The sequence below is a fragment of the Doryrhamphus excisus genome, chromosome 8, assembly GCF_030265055.1.
Source record: "Doryrhamphus excisus isolate RoL2022-K1 chromosome 8, RoL_Dexc_1.0, whole genome shotgun sequence".
Lineage (NCBI taxonomy): Eukaryota > Metazoa > Chordata > Actinopteri > Syngnathiformes > Syngnathidae > Doryrhamphus > Doryrhamphus excisus.
The window spans coordinates 7,135,178-7,159,166 of record NC_080473.1 but is presented as its reverse complement, the minus strand read 5'-3'; the positions used below and the strand labels follow the sequence as shown (position 1 = coordinate 7,159,166).

The following is a 23,989-nucleotide window of genomic DNA, read 5'->3' as shown; positions in this document are numbered from 1 at the left end:
TTGCACCACACATGCGCACAAGCCCGATTTAGTCAATGGCTTATTTTCTCTGATCATATCTACTATATTACATAATTGTCAAATTAGGTTGGATTTGATTATTAGCAGCAGCTCCAATGTGTAGGGTTAGCTTATGGTGAGCGCGCCGCTGCCAGCGAAGGAAGCGAGGAGAAGCTAGTCGCTAGCTTGCCGTTGTGAACGTAGGACATCAAGAACTACGTCAGGAACGTAGTTCTTCAGCATAACAATGTTAATAACAATCATAAAAACAAATTAAATTGAGCATTTTTGCTGCTTTTTGGAGTTTTTTTTCAGAATGCCTTATAAGCGGAATAGGTGTGCAATCTCTTTTTATTTGTTTTTATATCTTTAGAACGTTTCATGTCTTACATAATTCATCCACAATGTTCTTATTTCCACTCTTGTTGACATTATGTTTGATTTTTCAACATTTAGCTTCTGTTTTCTGTGAATAATTTTACTGTCAGAATTCCCTTGTTACTCCATTCTAGTTGTTACGGTGTTTACTTTAACACAGCAGTACTTTATCTGGGACCTACAGCGTACTGATGATAACACGGCTTTCAGAAAAGAAATATTACAGTAAGTGGGTGTGGAAGTCACGCCCACATTGCAGGCTGGACTCCCCAGCTCAGCCACGAGGCAGACATTCTGCTAATCTGCACGCTCGTACCCCCCCCCCCCCCCCCCCCAATTCACACCAGAGCGTTCGCTGACACACTGAACTGATGGAACATCCCGTTATTAGTCCGCTGGGCCTGGCCACTGAGAAGAAATTGGGAATTTCAGCTTCCTCAGTGGAAATTGATTTGCACAATTTGTTAAAACTGTGACAAGGGCAAGTGTGTTGGGTCAGAAATGTCACTTGGAGGCAGATAGACACAAACCTCCGGCTGAGCAACCTGGGTGTGTGCAATATGTTCCGGGTCATTAAACACACCCTCTGGGGGGTTTAGTGCCGGTATAGATGGAAGGCACGGCGCCTCCTGTTGGCGCTGCTCACTTTCAGGTGGGACAGCAAGTTTCTTCATCAGAGTGGAAAGATCACAGCGACCGAAGCGCCAAATCAGCCCGTTATGCTTCAGAGACGCATACGGCCTGTCTTTTTAGCACTTTGGAGACGGCCATCTCTCAATGTGGCGCATATCAATCACTTTTACAGTGCATTACCGGGAGAGTGCATGCTGATATAAATAGCTTTCCCTTCTCCATCAGTATTCATCGCAGGCGTGCACACACTCGGCCCAAAGAAATCATGTCAGACATGCAAGTCGACCCCACCCTGGTTGGAATGCAACTAAATCCCCTTGGACACAAATGATATACAGTAGATGCATGGATGGTGGTAGAGCTGCAATAAACATCATTTCCTTGTGTGATGCACAGGCGTGTTTATTCATTCAACTGCAGAGAGTACATGGCCTTGAGGGCATTAATTAAAGTGGACAAAACATCTATTATGATGTTAATTATAATTGTTTTACAATTGATTTACAAATATGACTACTGATTTGGCACGTAAGCATGTTAACACGTGTTTGCATTGCTGTTTCATGCTAACCTTGAGCATGCTAACCGCCTCCATGCTTTTTGACTTTCTGCTTGCTGTGGAATTCATTATACTTTATTACAGTTTATTACATTTCCCTCCTTTATGGGGGTCTACTTGTGTGGTGTTGATTTATTACAGTGGATGGTGTACACTGGATGGTATACAGTGGATGGTTTACAGTGGTTGGTGTACAGTGGATGTATACACTGGTTGGTGTACAGTGGATGTATACACTGGATGGTGTACAGTGGATGGAAAACACTGGATGGTGTACAGTGGATAGTGTATACTGGATGGTATACAGTGGATGGTGTATACTGGATGGTGTACAGTGGATGGTATACACTGGATGGTATACAGTGGATGGTTTACAGTGGTTGGTGTACAGTGGATGTATACACTGGATGGTATAGAGTGGATGGAAAACACTGGATGGTATACAGTGGATGGTGTATACTGGATGGTGTACAGTGGAAGGTGTACACTGGATGGTATACAGGTGATGGTGTACACTGGATGGTATACACTGGATGGTAGACAGATATACAATGGATGGTGTACACTGAATGGTAGACAGTGGATGGTAGACAGTAGATGGTATACAGCGGATGGTATACACTGGATGGTATACACTGGTTGGTGTACCCTGGATAATATACACTGGATGGTGTACAGTGGATGGTATACACTGGATGGTATACCGTGGATGGTAGACAGTGGATGGTATACAGCTGATGGTATACACTGGTTGGTGTACCCTGGATAATATACACTGGATGGTATACAGTGGATGGTGTACACTGGATGGTGTACATAACAATGGATGGTATACACTGGATGGTGTACAGGGGAAGGTTTACACTGGATGGTGTACAGTCTGTAAGAAAGGGTAAATAGTAGCATAACAAGGATTCCTACAATGGGTGCCAAATGACATTTCAATATGGGATCCTACATGCATTCATGCCCCCCGCGTCCCCGTCTCCCCCCTTGAAAAAGTGACTTGGCCACGGCAGGGCCGTGCCTCTCAAATCCCCAGGAGGTGCTTGTCCCATTAAGAAGGCTGCTCCACGTCAGATGATTGCGACACCTGCTAGGCTGTAATGACACAGAGATAACTGCGGCTACCTTGGAATTCATAACAAATGCACCAGGCCTCAGGAAAAGACATATTGCCATAAAGGTTTACTGTGTCTACAGTTGTCCTGCTTAAAGACGTAAAGTGTACCTTGCGGAGTGCTGTAACGAGCAGTAACACCGTAACTGATGGTGCTTTTATTTGCCAGCTTTCTCACTTTATTGGAGCCTTACATTTGGGAACTCTTATGCATCATAATTTTATTACAGTCACCTTTTCATGTGTTGTTGGCACACTCTTCAATCAGACAGGGAGAAGACTTCATCATTAAGGTGGAGAGCAAAGTCTTGATTTCTCATATTTCTTTATTTCTACTACACTGCATGTCTTTAAATAAATGGCCTGTGGACAAGCGAATTTGTGTACGTGTACACCTGATTAGGTGGACTTCATTACAAAGGTGTACTTTTGTGTGTTTGTACCTGAGATCTGAAATGGTTCTATCGTCATTTCTAGATCATCTGTCCATCACCGTAACCCATTTCGTAACGCTTGTCCTCACTTATCCCCGTTCATTGGCTCAAAACCTGACTGCCAAAAGTCAATTTCCACGCAGTAAAATTCCTTGTTAAATTTCTTTGTAAATGGAATATTTTAGTGGTTAGAGCATAGAAAACATGTTTAAGCTTATTATTCAAGCCTGCCAGACATGAAGTATTACCTTACGTAATACCTTATACATTATATTACCTTATAACATTATATAAAGGCCACTCCATATAGTTAACATTATCATAGAACATATGCTGACGTGTGGATGACGTAAATTAAATAAACCCACCGGTTGCAACGACAGCGTACTTACTGGTTATTGTGTCGATGTAACCTTCCTGACACCAGTATAGCAGAATACTACTAGAAAACACCGAGCATTGAACAGCCTCATAATTTGTTCGTCACATACCATAATCATCATAGTAAGAATCCCAATAATAATAGGAGATACTGTTGTGGCTATAATCCACTCCAGCTAAACTTTGAACCCCTGATGTCACTTCCTGTCCTTCACATGTCCAGAACACGTTTACTGCAACACACGAGTATGACTGTGTCTACCATGCTGGGTAATAGGAGGGCAAAGTGGGTGCTATTTCATGTCTACGGGGCTCTAATAATGTTTAAAATGGGTTTTCTCTGCTTAAAGTACAAAAAAACATTTCATTTATACGTGGAAATTCACTTATCACGGTCAGAGGTGGCACCAATTAATCGTGATAAAAGAGGGATTAGTCCAATACTAATATCAGAATTTAAAAAGACTGTGCAGGGCCGGGATCAAACGTGTGCCCCCCTGCCTGAGCAGGTAGCAGCTGTACCTTTACACCACCAGGGCCTGACAGGTGAGCAGGTGATTATCTTGCTATCAATCGGTAGCAACAACCGTGCTGTCAGAACCCTGGTCTGTTTTTTCTCTCCTGCCTTGGGCTGACTCTGCGCTCTATGCCTCCTTGCGGAAAATGGGCCCCCACCCCCATGGATGGTGGGGCCCGATGCACAGTGTGGGCGGACGTGGAGATACTGTTGGATTTAATGAGATTGTGCAAATGTGCCTAATGAAGTGCACTGTGATCTCCGGTGCAGGGCTTTCCATATCCATTTCCGGATGCAGATTCCCAGATTCCTTGGGAATGTTATCTCTCTCTTTGAGGCATTTGAACAGCAGCGGCTGTCACATCCTTTTCTTCTGCAAATCTTGAAAAAAGGATTATGCACGCTTGTGGTTGTTGTTGTTATTCTTCCAGTGGGTGGATATTCATGTCTCCGTCTCCGCAAGCTGAGTATCCAGTTTCCATTGATCGGGGCCAAGAGCAGAAGCGCTTGGCCCGAAGCAAAGCGACGCATGAGGTGATCCGTGAAAAGATGTGGGAGGTCAGCTTTCCCATGGTGGCCCTTCATGATGCAATAAGAAAAACCCCTCCCTTCATCCTTTACAGTACTCTATCCGGCTGTGTCGGACCCCCCCTCCCCCAGTCCTCAACCCCAAATATACTGCAGTTGGGCCTCAAAATGTATCCTCGTGTTTGCAGGGACTCGGAAGTCGAGCAAAAACTGAGATGTCATCAAAGCTCTACCAGCTTTTTATTTTATATCATTGGAAATACATTTTGGCAGTTTTTAATTACATGCCATGAGTGGCTCACTTCTTTTAACACTTGTGTGAACCGAAGGCTAAGAGGCACATCGGCGACGGCGCTTCCTTCATTCACTGAGCCGTCAAGTAGGGAAGTGGTGTTTTATTCAAATGTCTTTCCATTAAGTGGTTAACTGATGTTTACGCTTGGGTGGCGGACAACCTTTTGCAGATGCTTGTCGTCATTTGCGTCAATCTCCACTTACTTTTGTATCGTCTCTCGCCACATGGCAGTTTCAATCACATGAATTCATAAATCATGGCCTGTTATCACTGGTGAAATATTCATATTTAAGCAGATTGTTTGCATTAGTTGCTTAAATGAAGCCTTTTCAAGCATAAAAATGGTGAAATGAACTATAATTCTACTTGAAGCCATTAAGCGTGTGAGTGCAGTGTTCTTCATTGGTCACTAGGTGTCAGTCATTGTTTTGGGGAGACAGCCAAAAGACTTGATCGCCAGAACAACAGCTTTTTATTTAAATATACAGGCACAATAATTATAGTAGTACGAGGAAAAGAACAGCAGCAAGTCCATCCATCCATCCATCCATTTTGTATGCCGCTTATCCTCACCATGGTCGGGGTGCTGGAGCCTATCCCAGCTGTACACCCTGGACTGGTGGCCAGCCAATCACAGGGCACATATAGACAAACAACTGCATGGCTGCCTCATGTATGGAGGCCACTGACCACCATAGTCTAAGGTTTAAGGACCAGGATCTGAGGTCAACAACACAAGGCTCTGTCACATGACCGATCTAAGATCCTCTATGACAGGAGTGCTCTTCCGTTTTTGATGACCCACTGCACAAATTCTCGCAAAAAATCCAAAGACATAGTAACTTACTGAAAAAAGGCTAGTCAAAGATCCTCCATATGACAGGAGTGTGCTGCTGTTTTTAGGAACCAAGTGCAAATATGCTACCCAAACAGCCTGCACATGATAAGAGCACTCTGCTGTTTTTGGGGAACTTACTGCAAACACTCTGGGGTCAAAGATGTTCAACATGACAACAGTGCTTTGCCCATTTTAGGAACCTACTGCAAAAAACTAGTCATTAGATCCTAGTATATCCAGTCCTAAAGGACCGCCTTGTAGTTTTTAAAAGACCCTCCGACAAAAATGGCAGTCAAAGATCCTTAATATGACATGAGTGCTCTGCTGTTTTTAGGAATCCTACTGCAAAAATGCTAGTCAAAGATTATCTCTATGACAAGACTGCTTTGATGGTTTTAGGAACTTCCTATAAAAATGAAACATCCTCTACATGACAGGAGTACTCAAAAACGCTAGTCAAAGATCCTCTACATTACAGGAGTGCTTTGCTGTTGCTGTCACACTCACATTCATACCTAAGGACAATTTGGAGTGACAATGTCCCCTTTGACTACAGTAATCTGGTGTACCTTTGGTGTTATTTCTAAGTCATTTTCAATGTATTGATGAGCTGGTTCGCTTCTTTTTTCACTTGTATTGCAGCTTAGCCAATTAAAAGATATCTCTAGTCAGTCCGGTAATAAGGGGTTATAACGCTGATGCTTTGGATTTCCATCATTTTCTATGGGAAATAGTCTAAAATCATTTTTTCATGGATTCCAAATTGCATTTGCAGTACTTTGGTGCACTGCTGCACTGCAAAAAAGACTCCTGTCTCTGTGTCCAGCGGCCACTTGGCTGCTACCCACCCCACTCCCCCCCACGCCCCCCTTCCTCCCCCTGCAGGCATCATGGCGTGACAGCAGCTTCTCATTTTCGCAGGTGCTCATGAGGCGCATTCTCCCCAGATTGTGCCGGCATTGCTCTGCTCGGAGACGGTGTGGCATTCACGGTGCTCGTCAGCCTCCTCCTCCTCTTCCTCATCGTCCTCATCATCCCGCACGGTTGTCAACTCGGTGCGCGCACGTCCACGCGTAAGAGGTAGGAAAAAAACACACGGTGTCACCAAATCTTTGGGCGGGATTCCATCATCGCTGCGCACCAAGCGAGGGAACTAATTGGCTCTTTTTTTTCCTCTTCCCGCCAGCGCTTCTCTCCACGTCCGTGTATCGGCACCGCGGTCCTCGAACACGCGTGGGGTTTATTGGAAATACTGTTTCTAGGAAGCCAAACCTCATGCTTAGGGACGAATAGGATGCACATTGGTCCTTGAACGCACCTCCGACGCAAATCCCTCTCGAAAGGACTCTCCGGAGCTTTTGGGGTCTGATTTCTCCAAATCGTGGAGAGGGTCGTTGTTGGATTGTAGGGTGTTTTTTCTTCTCATCCAACAGAACATCACTGGGACTTTAGCGGGGACACTCAAGCTCATTTTTGGATCTTTCAGCAGCTTCACGAAGCAACCTTTTGTGGTTTTTCTTTTTTTTTTTTTTTTACCCCTCCTGCCGCCACCACTGCGTGAATTTGGAATAAATTAGCGCTAAGATTGGACAAAGTGAGACGCGACGCCGAGGAATCCTGCATAGCCAACCTGAACTCGGCATTCGTCTGACTTTTGGTAAGTACAGCCCTGCAAACGCATCATGGGTTGATGACTGCTTCTCTAAACGAGCTGGCACAGCCTGCGTGGCTTCCATGCAGCTTGCCTGTGCTGCCTGGATTGAGATGACTGGAAATGGAGTCTCCTGCTGGCCTTGAGATGTGAAGTCATGGATTGATGCTATGGATGGTCTGGTTGTGGTCCGTTAGCACGTAGACAGTCCTGCATCTTGAACAAGCACATGGCTCCCCCCCTGAATGAATGATGTGATGAAAATGTTCCCGGGCGTGTCTGCATCAGCACATAGCATTGAGCCGGACTTTTCCTAAATGAGCGGAAAGCAGGGATCATCCAAAGTGCAGTGGTTAAAGGGGAGTGCCTGGGAACTTGCTAAGATGTCCCAAGGAGGTTTTGTGCTGTTTTGGTTTTGCAAGGCCCGTGTGAGAAGACGCTCCTGTTTTGACAATCAGCAGTGCAGCTTTGCCGATGATGCAGAATGACAATGATCACCTGCAGCCGGGCGGATGTCTTCTTTTGGAAGTTTTTCCCTACTAATTCCCGTGTACGCACAAAAAGGCATCTCAGGGACGAGAGGTCAGCGTCTGGTCTCCGCAAATATCTCTTCATCACCCAGAGGACATCAGCAACAACAGATGCCTGCGTGGAGGCGGCGGGGTTGTAAATCTATAAGAGGGAGGCGGGGTTAGATGTCAATAAGCTTACACTAACGCCCCCCCCCCCCCCCCCCCCCCCCCCAACCACCCCTCCCCGCCAGCCTTCCTGCACACAGAGAGTTTGGATTTACCCGCATCCAAGACATCCCAGGGGACAGGATGTAGCGTCTGTGTTGGCCACATCCGGGCGGGCGAGGAGAGGAGACTAGAGGAGAGGAAAGGAGAGGAGAGGAGAGGAAAGGAAAGGAAAGGAAAGGAGAGGAGAGGAAAGGAGAGGACAGGACAGAAGAGGAGACGAGAGGAGAGGAGACGTGAGGAAGGTGAGGTGAGGAGAGGAGAGGAGACGAGAGGAGAGGAGAGGAGGAAAGGAGACGTGAGGAGAGGAAAGGAGAGGAGAGGAGATCTGTGCTGCAGTTCAGTGACGGAGAGGAGAAAGAAGGAAAACATGACAGCCAGCCTCCTGTGGTGAAAGCAAGCCCCCCTGTACCCCCAGTCAGCCTTAGGACGGCATGTTCCTGTACGGCGGCGAGACCACCTTTCCACCCCTCAGCCCCCACAGCTGTCGCCTGAAATTAGACGGGAAGATGAAAAATGAAAGATGTCACAATGTGCTTGGCTAGCCTCCGTATTTTGACACATGTCTCTTTGGGCTGGGAGCTGGAAAACATACATTAGACATGAAACTACAACAAGAGTGGATGAAGAGGATGAAGAGTGGGAAGGCACTTGGTCTGGAGGTATGGATGTGTCTCGTGTCTCCAGGGACTATGATGTTTGCAGATGACAAACTGGGATTTGTAGTGAGAGTAGGTAACAGGTGGAGGAGATGCTAGAAGAGTGGAGGTTTGCCCTGGAAAGGAGAGGAATGAAGATTAGCTGCACCAAGACTGAGTATATGTGTGGGAATGAGAGGGACCCGAGTGGAAGAGTGAGGTTACAGGGAGAAGAGATACAGAAGGTGGAGAATTTTTTTTGCTACCTGGGGTCAACAGTTGAGAAGAATGGAGATAGTGAAAAGGAGGTGAAGAAGCGTCTGCAGGCAGGATGGAACGGGTGGAGAAAAGTGTCAGGCGTGATGTGTGATAGAAGAGTTTCAGCTAAAATGAAAGGAAAGGTATACAAAACTGTGGTGGGACCAGCCATGTTGTTTGGTCTAGAGACAGGAAGCAGAACTGCTGAGGTTCTCATTGGGAGTGACCAGGATGGATAGGATCAGGAAGGACTATATACATGTTAGAGGCCTTGGAGATGACTGAGATGGTTGGGACATATCCAGAGGAGAGATACTAAATATATTAGTAGAAGGATGCTGCCAGGTAGGAGGCGTAGAGGAACACAAAGTAGGAGGTTTATGGATGTCGTGAAGGAAGGCCATGAGGGTAGTTGGTGTGAGAGGACAGATGTAGAAGACAGGGTTGGATGGAGGAGATTGGTTTGCTGTGGGACCCCTGGAGGGAAAAGCCCAAAGAGGAAGAAGAAGAAGAAGCATGTGTTGTTTTTTTTTTACGCTAAAAATGGAACGAAAGTACCCGTGTCAGAATGTATCCAATACAACCATCTAGGGGTCCGATGGTTACTCGAATAATTGGAGTACTTCGATTACAAAATTAGTATGATTTTTTTCTGCCCGGAGGACAGAAAAAAAGATATAGACAAAAGATATAGAAAACAAAATATAAAAAAGACGGTGTGTTTGTACGGTGAATGGCATGAGGCGTATCCGTGGTAACGCAGCACTTACATAGCGCAACAGCACGTCTTCTGGGTTGCATAATCTCCTCTGGAATGGAGTGGAAGGTCAGCGACGAGGTCCATTTCATCCGTGAGATGAAGGTTAATGTACCTTACCAACATAACCTCTAACGTTCTCTTAATTATGACGACTGTCGAATGTGTGGCAGTTTATTAGGAAGGCAACGTGACCTCATTCAGGGTTTATTTCGACGACAGGGACGGAGAATGAGTGAAAAACAAACTCCACACACGGGGTCTTAGGACTAACTGTTGTAACGCAGCCCCTCAACCACTGTTGCCCACCTACGCAGCCCCTCAACCAGCATGGCCACCATATCAATCTCCTCCACCCAACCCTGTCAAACACTCAACATCTGATCAGGAATATTCCTTGAACATCTAGTTAGCCTGTCTAAGTTGATGATTTATGAAAGCAGAGCCGTCAACATAATGTAATATAGTCTTAGCAAAGTAATGATGATGTCTGGGATGGATGCATGGGTCTACAAAACCCCCATCACGTAGTCCATCAGACCCAAGACAATACACCGTGTTCCTGCTGTCAATTTCATCTTATGAATTCAACCAAGCAGTCAATCATGTTGAAGTGAAATGTCGTATTTTCTCTTGTGTATTTAGAAAAGTATATTTTATCCCATTACTCCATTCACCAGAGGAATATTCGGTAGAATGACTGAAATGTTGGACAGCTGCAGCCCAGCAACCAGCAAGTGTTATGATTTATTTTTAATAGTTTTTTTTCCAGCATGGGTCTTAAGTTGTTTTCATTCGGGTCTTCTAAATTCTTGATTTTGACTTGACTTGAACCTCCGTTTCACACTAGCATTGAAACCGGAGTCCAGCGAGATTGAAAAGATCCGAATCTATTCATGAATCAGTGCTTTCCTCCGCTTGTATTTGATTCCCCTGTAATGTGTTTAAACGTGACGCACGTCGGCCATGCTGGAAGTGGCCTTGGGTGCCGGGTGGTACTGCAATCCTGGAGCCTTCCAGTGTATTTGCAATCAGAATCTTCCATGCTAAGACGTCCTTGTAGTGAATTGCAGCAAGTGGCTGATGTCATCCCTTCCATGCGTTGCAGGATGTTACAGCAGAGGCTCCCAGCACTTGCTGTCATATGTCGGCCTAATGCAATCAGGCAGGAGGGTCGTTATCATTTCCATGCATTATTGCTAAACGCTTACACGTTCGGCATTGGGAGCAGTGAAGCAAGCATAGTTTAGGGCTGGAAAAACAAGAAGGTATATGTACCGTATGTGCACGGTGTGTTAGCTGTCTGCTTTCCAGGTTGGCTTTATCGGGCCGGGGGGGTGGGGGGCGAGATGAATGGCTTCTCTCACTTGCCATTCTGTTGCATTGTGTTGCAGCTGCTGCACATGGCGCTGGTGTCATGTGTTGGCATTATGAAATCGGGACCAGATGAGGGTTATCAGACACTGCAGGAATGAGCGTGCAGCGGCGAGCCCTGGCTATTGATCTGCACGTATAATAGACAGTGTTAGAAAAATATGTTTTTGTTCTCATTGTAGCGCCGTAGAATCGCAGACAGACTGAACATATTTTTTTTACAAGCATATTTTCGGTATATTTTAAACCATCTGCAGCTTTTACTGGGCTTAGTCAGGACTGTGTCGTTACCACAGGGCCGTAATCTCCTTCTCAGCTCCGGCACTTTGCAACGTATGATTACCAAGTCACTGTCAAAGCCTTGGCCGTGACGTACTGTTCTGGTTCGGTTATTCCTGACGTTACATATGCACCTCATGTCATGTATACCGTTACACAACCACTTTGCATGAATATACAACCGTTAATAATCCCTCGTTTGTCGCCATGAATTGGTCCTTCACCCAACCGCTTTTCCTCACGAGGGTCGCGGGGTGATGGAGCCTATCCCAGCTGTCCTCGGGCGAGAGGCGGGGCACACCCTGGACTGGTCGCCAGCCACAGACCTTCTAAATATGTATTGTTAACATTACTAAAGCCCTCTAAAACACAAAGACATTTTACATAAATATGGCTCGTACTGGCGATCAAGTCTGCTGCTTGTGTGTCTCACCGAAGATGACATTGCAATAACGACTTTGTCTTCTGAATGCCTTATATTTGTATTTTTCTTCATTTTCTTCAAAACGGTTATAATATGCTGATTTTATACATGCATATTCTCCGCATATTAAGCTGTAGTCAGCCATGAAACTGCATCATTTATTAATCAATATATTTTTGAAAAAACTAATGAAGCTGCAAAGTTCGAGCCTCGCAGTGGCGAGGAATTACTGAATAATCGTCCCTCACTGTGCTCTGGATTTCCAAGTGACGCCGTCAATCATGGCGGTATTGTAGTCGGGTCTCTAGGTGTCAGTAATGTTACTGTCATGCTCGGTGAGACATGCATGATCAGACCTGAGCACCAGAAGAGCAGTCTTTTATCATTTTAATGATTCCATAACAGGTCCAATCATCTCCAATAAAAAACTCTTCATAAGACCACGGGCTACTGTTGCAGCTCTAACCCATAAGCCAAGCTGAAACTCGACTCTGAACTCTCGAGGTTCCTTCTTGTCTGCCCACCACTCATTTCGTTATGACTTATTTACTCATATTGTGTCTTGTATGTTATATGTATGTAATATAAGTGTAAGGCTGACTAAAGGTATTTCATTTCTAGCTTGGTCTCAAATGTTAAAAAACATTTTTAACACATTTTATTCAATGTTCTAAATATTCCATTTAGAATGAGGTGTTAATTAGAGGCAGGCAATATTTGGTAGCTGTTATTATTCCCAAACAAAGTTTGACATTTTATTAATGTTTTGGAGTGAGAAAGTGGAAAGTAGTGTTGGGCGTTATTTTTTTCCAATGATAGGAAACGACTTGCTTGGAAATGCTGTCATGGTGAGAAGGAACGTTTGTGTGGGGAAATATTTACTCGGCGGACGAAGCAGGTTGAAATGGTGACGAACGCCTCGTCCGGAGCGTGAATAGAAGCTAGCAGGGGTTAGCTAATTTTCGGATGCCAAATAGTTGTGTAATTCTTTCATGTAAGGAACATTTGTCCGATGAAGATGTGCAGATTCCAAGTGAAAGAGAAATATGAGAAGCACGTTTATTTTGAACGTAGCTCGTCTCAGACGTAAAAATACATTCTTCAAATTGCCTTCAAAATAAGAGCGCTGTCTGTCTCAATGTCTGTGTAAACAAAGTGAGCGTGTCATAAAAATCTCTTCCATATGCAGTTGGAATTTCATGGGTGATTACATCTTCCTTCATGACAAGCACAGGCATTACCGTTGGTTGGAGAATTGGTAGCAATGTGTGCAAAGGCTGTCATCCCATTAGCCAGATTGTTGCCAATAAATACAGGTGCTTTACCATTTGAGACAAGTCTATTTCATGATATGACTATAGGTTTGTAGCTCTTTATACAAGACTCTGCTCTATTTAAATTTTATATTTAATTATGTCGTCATCTGGTGAAAAATATCGTGTTATGGTCCGTATGGCCCAACCTTCATGGAAAGTAAAACTTTCCTTGGCTACTACTTCTGGATTCAATTAATGTTTAGTCTCCGAGTCGACTCGATGGTGAACAGAATGGAGGCATGAATTGGAGCATTACGGCAGGCTGATTTAGAGAAGTGAGAGAAGTAGAGAAGTGGCATAAAAAGTTCTGGAGGTCATTGGCCTTGTTATGGAAGCTTGAAACTCCCCCAGCTAGTTTGCAAGACTGGCTGTTTTGCATTCATGCTAAGTGGAGACACGGCAATACAGGATTAATGAACGCTATGCTGCACATACGGCCTTGGTGTTGTGCTCTTTAAGCTAGAAAAGGAAAACAGGAAAATAGGTCCCAATTAGGTAATCAGGAGTCCACATGATTGGATAACTGCTTGTCCCGTATTTGATGCGCCACTTGCATGATCACAGCTCAAGAAATGGTCTAATTAGTCATCCGGCCATCAAAAAGAAGTAGAAACTATCAGCTGTGGTAAAAGTGGCAACAATAAATGAATGAGAAAAGAGCAAGGTCTAAGGGGTGTGGCGAACACGGGAATGGAATCCAACTGGAAGCTCAACTGGAAGAAAAGATAGACTAAAAATAAATAATAATATATATTTGATAAATAAATAATATATATAAATAAATAAAATGTATAAAATTTTAAATGAATAAAATAAATCAAATTTATGAATAAAATTGTATGAATAAATATGAATAAATAGTACCATAATAAGACTCTTTCAGGGTTTCCCACTGGACTGCAGTGTATTTGTGGAGGGGTGGGGTGTCTTCTTCCATTTTACATAATTGGACGCAATATATATGCATGTAATTTTTTAAAGTGAACAAAAAACAGGAAAAGCAAAAACAAATATGTTTAGAAAGACTGTTCTTAGTTTTTCTTAATGTCACAGGCAAGACGGAACCCTTTTCGTTGGGGGGTGTCAAACTCTTTCCACCAAGGGCCGCATACTGAAAATCTAAAGATGTCTTTTTTCATTTAGTAAAAAGACTTAAAAAAAACTTTTTAGTACATTTTAGCACTGATCCCTCCTTTTTCTCTGGCAGTGCAGGTGTGTTTGGGTGACTTTGCCATCACCCAAGAGGGGGGGCTTTGGAGGTGTGTTCAACTCTTGGAAAGGGGAATAAAACCGAGTTGATTATTCCACCTTTCCAAGCGGAATGAATCATCTTTTAGTTCTGCAATAGACCGTAGTCAGCCATCTTCCAGGGGTTGAGTGGGAAGGGAAGTGTGGACATAAACTACTTGGAAAGCCCCCCACCCTACCCAACACTGAAGCACCAACATTGTTTGAAATGTTTTTTGATGCTAGCAGGTGTAAACTGTATTTGGTAACCTCGCTACGATTACAAAGTGTAGCGACTAGAGTCACTATAGCCCATAGATCAAGCACACAAGGGCCGGATATGTTTGCAAATGTTCAGTCGATTAAACAATGATGGGAGAGACGCGACATAAAGCTCTCCAGAAGCACTCCACTCACAGTATAATGTTCCCTGCGTTCAAGCACGTCGGAATGAAAGTGTCGTTTACCGCCACGGGAGCGTGAACATGCACTATTTCAGCCAATGACTGATAAAGCAGGTGAGCGGCCGGCGCTCCGAAAACGAGCGGCTCAGTGCTGCATGACGAGTGTCACATGTCAAACGGAGCCGTAGGGTGTGACCGGAATGGAGGGCGGCTGGAGGGGGAAGGGGGAAGGGGGACGGGGATGGCTCCTGAAGGACGTTCAGGGAGAGGCAAGCTGTCTGCCCGAGGGATGTGGATTGACGTTAAGTTGTGTAAGGAGGCGACTGAGCTAATGCTGTGAGATGAAATTGAGCACCAAGCTGAGCTCAGTAAGCAGCCGTCATAATCCCAACATATAATATCATTAAAGCTGTCCACTGCTGCTGGAGACTTGACTTGGATATTCAATTTACAGCATGAAGCAGAACTTACGACATGGAGGGGAGTCCAATAGTTCATCCTCCGCATAAAGGTTGGTGGTACTGGGGTACAATACATTTTTTGGTGAATTGGCATTAAGGTTTGTTCTTTTCTTGAGGAAAATAGTTAATGAACCAATTATGACATTTCATAAACATACATCCTTGGAAAATCAACCACTCAAAGTCCAAGTCCATGGTTCTCGCTTGGAGAAGGGTCGTGGATGAGATCCTACCTCACGATGAGGACTTGGGGTCTTATTCACGACTGAGGGAAGTATGAAACACGAGATCGACGGGCAGATTGTTGCGGTGGCTGCAGTGACGCAGACGTTCCTACTTTCACCTGTGGTCATAAGCTTTGGATGGGGAGAGGCGGGGTCCACCCTGGATTGGTGGCCAGCCAATCACAGGGCACATATAGACAAACAACCATTCCCACCCACTTTCATACCTATGGACAATTTGGAGTGGCAAATGAAGCATGTTTTTTGGAATGGGGGGGGAGCGGAGTACCCGGAGAAAAGCCACGCATGCACGGGGAGAACATGCAAACTCCACACAGAGATGAGCTGTGTGGCCTGCGTGCGAACCACTCCCCACCGTGCAGAACAATGGCAGTGCTTTTCCAATATATGAACTTGCCAGCAGCCTCAGCGGACAATGATTTGACATGAGACAATATCTCCTATCAGAGAAGCTTTTCCCTTTTGTCCGTCTTGAGGAAGCCAATTAAGCTCTCTTGGATCTTGGAGATGCATGCAAACACCGTCTCCCCCCACTGTACGATTAAATAATGCATAAGGACAATAAATATGATGGTGTAGCGCTTCTACGAGTGCAGGTCATACTAGTTGTAATCTCCGAGCCATTGGACAAATGTGGAGCGTGTAATGCAGTAGTCATTGCAGCCGAAGGGCATTAGGATGGCGGTAATGCCTCTCAGTGAGTTCTCTAGACTTCATATGCCTCTGTGATGAGCTATCATTGGGCCCTCACATATTGATTGACTTGCCACAGAGACGTACTGTATGTTCTCTTCATCAGACCTCTTCCTCGGTCTGATTAGAGATGTCGAACTTTGCGGCCTATTAAAAAGCTGCCAGACGGCACAAGCACTTAACTATTCCAGTGAAGTGAAGCATACCGAGCATCGGCTTTCTAAGTGTGCTTTAATACAGACACATGCATAAACGGAGCACTGCCTCGTAAAAGTCCCAAAAAAAGTCCTGCAGTGTCTCACGACTGACTTTTATTTTCAGCCTCTCAGCATCGACGCATGTTTACGGCTGTGGGATCTGCTTAACTTGAAGGCATCGTCACCACAGTAAGGTGTTCTTGGATTTGTGAAGATGAGTCACGGTGACGTGGTTCTGAAAAGAGATGAAACATGCTCTAACTAGCTTGTTTTGGGTTTCCTGTCAGATGTGATGTGCCGTCTCTTTAAGGGGCAAGCACCAGCACTGCCCTGTGCTCCTAACCAAGGTGCGGAGCCCCCACAGGAACAGCTAGCAATGCGCGGTGCAGCAGTACATTCATTCATTCATTTTCTACCGCTTTTTCCTCACGAAGGTCTCGGCGGGTGATGGAGCCTATCCCAGCTGTCTTCGGACGAGAGGGTACACCCTGGACTGGTTGCCAGCCAATCACAGGGCACATATAGACAAACACTCACATTCATACCTATGGACAATTTGGAGTAGCCAATTAGCATGTTTTTTTGGAATGGGGGAGGAAACCGGAGTGCCCGGTGAAAACCCACGCATGCACGGGGAGAACATGCAAACTTCACACAGAGAGGGTGGAATTGAACCCTGGTCTCCGAGGTCTGCGCGCTAACCACTCGACCGCCGTGCAGCCACAGCAGTACATGTGCGGTGTTAATTTGATACCACTAGTCGAGTCAGATGATATCGTACCCTAAGTCACAGACGTCACATGACATCGGTCATCTGACAAAGCTCTCCTCTTGATTGGCTGCACCCCCTGCCCCCCACCCGACAGGGAATCCCTGCTGATGTGGGGGCAGGAGACCGCATCTCAAGCCGCATACAACACGGCATTTTCCATCTTTGTTTGCCAAATTCCGGATGTACCTAGAAGTAAAGTTTTGTAGCGGCTAGTTGCATGTGAAACCGTCAGAAATGCATTTAATTAAAAAACTGTACTTTTGAGTGGAAACTGCACGTTAAAAAAGGTATGAAATCGTATTGTTTGAATGGAAAAAATATGGAACCTTGACATTAAAGTATTACAGTACTATACACTAAAGTACTATAGTAGCGATCGCACCCTCACGACCAATCTACTGTGAAATATGATGTGATGTGATGATGTGTGACAATGTGTGCATCCAACAGCACTCCTCGTAGTTTTTGTCTTTGACGTGGATGATCGTGGTTCTGTGTGATGGCTTGCTAGAAAATAATCCTACTTCAAAGTCACAGTCAGGGCAAATATGAAGGGCTTGTTAAAAGACACATTTATAAACAGTATCTAACATGGACTGGTAACCTAAAAAGGACACGGTTGTGTAATTACACACTTTTGGGCGGGCGCTCCAGAAACCTGGAAATGTAAAGACCAGCAATTGAAAAGTCTGTTCTCTTCATCTTTTTGTCCTGAAATGAAATGACAAATAAAGAACACAAACGGCAGCGATTGCTGAATGGAACAAAAGGGCAAATTAGTTGCGTCTGCACCAATCTTTTTTCTTAACCATCTAACAAAGAAAGACACTGAAATGGAAAGATGACTTCCTCGGACCAGACAGTGTGATAGCTTTCACATCCACTTGCTTTTCGTCAACAATGAAAATAGCCTGTGGCTGCTTGTCAGATGGATATTAACCTGCGTTTGCCGCTTCTCATTCCGTTGCTCTTAGCACCATTATGGATCGGGACTAGAATGTCATGAACTTGAATTGACTCCTTTTAGCAGGTAAAGATGAAACATCACCATCGGCCAAGTGTGTGAAAGCCAACACTGGCGGGAACGGCTTCCCTGGAACTAATTTCATTAAGCGTTTGAGTATGTCGGGATTACATGTGCGCAGGCGTCGCTCGTATTGACTTATTGACCGAAGAAATGTGTTCAATCCGTGGAATCCAATGGCGCGGCTTGGCGACAAATGTCTGTCTGGGGTGACATAAAAGTGACAGTAATGTGGAGGAGACGCTGCGCTGGCGTCGGTTAAGTCAGACCTGCCGCTGACACGGATGGAGGTGGTCCAAAATTGGAAAGATGAAGCTCGGTGGGGTTTCTGACACTCACACTGTTAGTTGAAAACACATCTGAGTCACTGATGAGCAAAGACTTTGGACACTTTTCCTGATTGTCTTCGGAATATTTGCTTCCAAGATTTCAGCTGGATGTTCTTCATAAATTCTACAGTCATTCATCATCCTTTGTTTGTTTTGGACCGTTATCACTAGCGGCCGTGTAGCTTACCTTGTTACCTGGGCCTTCTGTGGGCCAGACACAATGTTTTTAGCCAGTATGAAATAACTAAGCTATAATGATAGTAGTAAATATTGACCATAACGGGATTCAACCCGGGGTTGCCCATGCAGAGTCCCACAATTTCCCCCAAAGTGTGTTTTCCTTGTAGTAAAATTGCTGTGATACTTTGAATGGAACAGTTTGAAATATTGGTCTCTCCTTCCGGTCATGGATAGGCCAGCAGACAAGGCCTTGCAGGCCCTGACTGCACACCACTGCATCCTTCCATTCTCTTATGCTCACCAGGGCGGGGGTGCTGGAGCCTATCCCAGCTGTCTTTGGTAAGAAGCGGGGTCCACCCTGGACTGGTGGCCAGCCAATCACAGGGCACATATAGACAAACAACCATTCACACTCACATTCATACCTATGGACAATTTGGAGTGGCCAATGAAGCTAGCATGTTTTTGGAATGGGGGGGTCCCTGGAGAAAACCCACGCATGCACGGGGAGAACATGCAAACTCCACACAGAGATGCCAAGCGGATGCAATGCGGCCATCATGTAAGATTATTTTGGTATTAAACTTCGAGAGAAAGTCAAATTTGCTTATTTAAGGACAAGCGTGACTGAAGTGACTGAATTGTCCCGTGAAGCTGCAATTCAGCACGTCTGCACTTTTCCTAGCAAAAGGGCACTAGAGCAGGTTTCTTCCTCGCTGACAGAAAAGTCCAGCCATCCGACCATCGACTCGACATTTCTATCTAACTGTTGGTGCTTTCGCTCCTACACAAGCGGTGTTATTACTAGCCGGATCCCTGCCTGTAAAGTCGTCTACTGGCTCCAAGTCAGCAGCAAAGACACGTTCTCGTGTTGCATGGAGTCAGAGGCTCTTCTCGCTCATTAGTATGCCATAGCGATAGCCGCTTGCCAGAGCGGGTCAGCGACTGGCCTCTTTGAGAGCGTATCGATGTAAAGTCCATCCATCCATGTTTAACCCAAGCTATGAGCCAATTAAAGTCCATTTACGAGTACTTGGACCACTTGGCTGTGTCTCGGTTCCATGTGGGGCTCACCAACTACTTGGGGGGTACATGTGTAGAGAAAAGTAGTATATCGACAGTAAGATGAATAGTATAGTAGAGAATGGTAGTATCATATCGACACTAAGATGAATAGTACAGTAAAGAATATTCGTATATCGACAGTAAGATGAATAGTAGTAGAGAATAATAGTATCATATCGATAGTAAGATGAACAGTATTGTAGAGAATAGCAGTATCATATCGATAGTAAGATGAACAGTATTGTAGAGAATAGCAGTATCATATCAACAGTAAGATGGACAGTATAGTAGAGAATAGTAGTATCATATCGACACTAAGATGAAAGTATAGTAGAGAATAGTAGTATCATATCGACAGTAAGATGAATAGTATAGTAGAGAATAGTAGTATCATATCGACACAAAGATGAACAGTATAGTAGAGAATAGTAGTATCATATCGACAGTAAGATGAGTAGTATAGTAGAGAATAGTAGTATCATATCGACACTAAGATGAACAGTATAGTAGAGAATAGTAGTATCATATCGGAAGTAAGAGGAATAGTATAGTAGAGAATAGTAGTATCATATTGACACCAAGATGAATAGTACGTATAGTAGAGAATAGTAGTATCATATCGACAGTAAGATGAATAGTATAGTAGAGAATAATAGTATCATATCGACAGTAAGATGAACAGTATAGTAGAGAATAGTAGTATCATATCGACACTAAGATGAATAGTATAGTAGAGAATAGTACTAGCATATCGACAGTAAGATGAATAGTAGTATCATATCGACAGTAAGATGAGTAGTATAGTAGAGAATAGTAGTATCATATCGACAGTAAGATGAGTCGTATAGTAGAGAATAGTAGTATCATATCGACAGTAAGAATATAGGGAATATGTAGCAATTTTAGAACGAAGTGGCGGGAGATAACGGATCCCAACTACGTCAAACGAAACGGTGGCTTGGAAGGTGTACTGCAGGGTTAAAGTATCGCCAGTAATCTTTGCAGACAGCCCAGCCCACAAGTTGCCATTTGATGTAAAACTCATTTTCTTACAAGGTTTGTCTGTTCTGGCAGACGTTTGTATTGTTGACCAAATTTTCAGCCTATTTTCCTATAATTCTTAGCTTAGCCGCACTTTGTACTGGATTGGCATTAACAGCATGGAGGAATGTTGTCATGTTTATCAGCAGACTTGGCATTATAATGGAAAGACATTTACTTGACATTTAAGTCTGTTTTTTCAGCACATGTTTTATGACTTTGTGTAGCAGTACTTGCTGGTTTCACTTCAGCTTTACACCGCATCGTGCTGACTCATTTGGGACTTGCAGTACCGTTTGAAAAATATTTTTTGGAAAAATTGTTGGAAGGTTTGTGTGACTGTCCTCAGAATCCCACATACTCTTGGGTGTTAAATGGTTGGAACCTGGCGTTTGGTCTAGCACAGATGAGACGGGTCGAGAATGAAGATGACATATTCTCGTATATTGTTTGTAATTATGTTCTATGATGTTTAATGATTGAAAGCCAACGGTAAATTCACAACAATTTCATTCATAGACTGGCTCGCTCTTGCAGTTCAACCTCATTTCCGCAAGTGAAGTCATCGGGGAAGTGAGGATAAGCGGCATCGAAAATGGATGGATGGAAGTCATCGGGGAAGACACAGGGCGTTTAGAGTGTCAATCGTTTTTGAGTGACTTATTGTAGTCTGACTTATTGGTTTCTTATATTCACAATGTACCTACACATTAGTTTGATAGCTGCAAAGCCATGTGAAATACACACTAAATCGCTACACGACACCAAACTCTACGAGGGCACGCACCTTGCCACGCCTTGACGCCAACGAGGCAGCTAACATCTGATGTATTTTGAAAATGGAACAATATTGGCGGCTGCACGGCGGTCGAGTGGTTAGCGTGCAGAACTCACAGCTAGGAGACCAGGGTTCAATTCCACCCTCGACCATCTCTGTGTGGAGTTTGCATGTTCTCCCCGTTCATGCGTGGGTTTTGCGTGGGTCCGGGTACTCCGGTTTCCTCCCACATTCCAAAAAACATGCAAGGTTAATTGGTATGAATGTGAGTGTGAATGGTTGTTTGTCTATATGTGCCCTGTGATTGGCTGGCGACCAGTTCAGGGTGTACCCCACCTCTCGCCCGAAGACAGCTGGGATAGGCTCCAGCACCCCCTGTGAGGATAAGCGGTAGAAAATGAATGAATGAATAATATTCGCGCCACAAGATTGGGCCGATCCACTTGGTGTATGGCGTCACATACACACATGCACACATGTGCACATGTGTGCATGTGTGTGCATGTGTGCATGTTTCCACAGTGTTGTGTTTTACTGTAATGTGGGGACCGTTTTACTACATAAGGACCATTTTACAATGCCCACTGCATCATACAGCTTCTGAGTGAAAAAAGTCTAGAGGCACATTTATTATTCAAAGTTGCAACAGCTTGCAACAACATCACATTTCTGCCTTTCAAAGTAAGAGCACGCTTGTCACATAATAAAGTAAAGGTGTCATAAAAATATCTTACATGAATAAAGTGATGGGAATTACATCTGTGACTACATGGTCCTTCATCACAAGCATTGCAGTTTGTTGAAGCTTTAGCAGCAATATGTAGGAGGCTTGCATCACATTAAAAAGTTCTTTTTTACAACCATATTCAATTCCACAAATTCGTATGGAATTCCAATTCGTCCGATGTCTGTGTGACGTAGGTGCTGCACTCCAGTTATCTTCTCCAGTGCACACAGTTTACACTCACTCTCCAAAAAGCTGTTTGGAAATTACCCCAGATTTGTACTGAAAGCATTTCTTAGCGGACTTTCCCATTTTGCTCTTTGAGATACAAATCTACTGCCCGGAGGAGCATCTAAGTTAGTTTGATTAGTTTTTGCTGAGGTGAAGTTTTTTGGGTGCTTACTCATTCTTTCCCAATCTACGTCAGTCCTCTACAAGAGGGCGGGTGGGCGACATTGACTTACACGAGATGCGATCAGACCAAACGGATGCTGCATCATCTCAGATTTCACGGTTGAAAGAAAAAAACAGCAGCGGTGGGCCCTCAACGCACCTTCCTGTCGTGACGCATGGAAGCACATCATATTGTCTCGCACAAAAGCTCGCTCTGATGGACGTCAGCCAGTTGAAGGTCAATTGTGTTTCACGACACGACGTGTGAGCAGTGCAGAGATGTGAAACTATGTGAAAGCTTCATGGCTTCATAGCATCAGTGGGCTGGTGGGCAGTCAGACCGTCTAACGTCCACTGGTCTCTTTTACGTCTTCCCTTTCCTATTCTGCTCATGCTGCTTATTGCTAATTTCAGCCATTCAATGTCTGTTCCTTTTTGGTTGGAGTGTTTTGCTGTCATTCAACCTGTGTTTCCATGGACTATTGATGGCCGCCTTTCCTTGCATTCTATTGCTTTCCAGTGAGCATTGGTCTGAGCTTCTCTACGTGCTCTGTTGGCTGTGTTGCTCCATGCCAGCTTCATCTTTATGGAAAAATGATAAAATACTCTTTTTGCCTGCACCTAGTAACATGTCCTTGATTTCTGGTGTAGCGCACCACACTTGTAGAGACATTTGGGACACATACACGGACCCAAATATTGCAATTCCATTCGTGTTCTTTGCTCAAACGGAAATAATCTAATCTTTGTATACACCTCATTTCGAAAGAAAAGTGCCAATCCGAATGAATATATAATCAGATTCAAAGGGGTGGAATATTCCTTTCCCCAATCTGATTGAGGTATCTTGTACCCGCTCAAACGGAAAGTTGTCAGACTGCGTTCTTCTTCATGGTGTTTTTCTTCTTCTGTTGTTTATTGGCAGTTGGCAAGCACCTTTCGTGTGCATTACCGCCATCTGTGGAACAGAATCTAAATCCTTCATTCACAAGTCCAGTTTTATTAAAAAAGAAAATACATATCTATATAAAACATGTGCCAAGCTTAATTATAAAATATTAGTATGATTGAACTTTATCTTTTCCTGTTCCTGGGTGCGTTGTTTCAATGAATGATGAGATATGACGTAACACAGCTCAAGACGTTCTACGATTTAAAAAAAATGGAGGCGAGCAATCGGCACTGGTCTGCTGCGGAAAGTTTGTTTTTGATCCAAACTAAATTTCAAGACTGGACAAAGGAAAAACTGGGAATATGGAGTTATTCCAACAAGTGAAAGAAAAACTTGAGGAAGTCGGTATCACGCTTTACTGCGCATGCCCCATTGACTATTCTGGTT

The 23,989-nt window shown here is 44.3% G+C and overlaps 1 protein-coding gene across 3 annotated transcripts in view; it reads left to right on the top strand.

Annotated features, from left to right (window-relative positions):
• The window catches only part of lrfn1 (leucine rich repeat and fibronectin type III domain containing 1), a 183,411-nt gene that overhangs the window by 43,669 nt on the left and 115,753 nt on the right, over window positions 1-23,989 (top strand). The window contains exons 3-4 of one of the 3 annotated variants that reach the window (XM_058079188.1): window positions 6,605-6,763; window positions 6,870-7,340. The exons of 1 other annotated variant lie outside the window; for it this stretch is intronic. The gene's annotated coding sequence lies outside the window, so the exon portion shown is untranslated. Of the gene's footprint in view, window positions 1-6,604; window positions 7,341-23,989 lie in introns of all 3 variants that reach the window. One more of the 3 variants, XM_058079189.1, reaches the window with a different exon arrangement.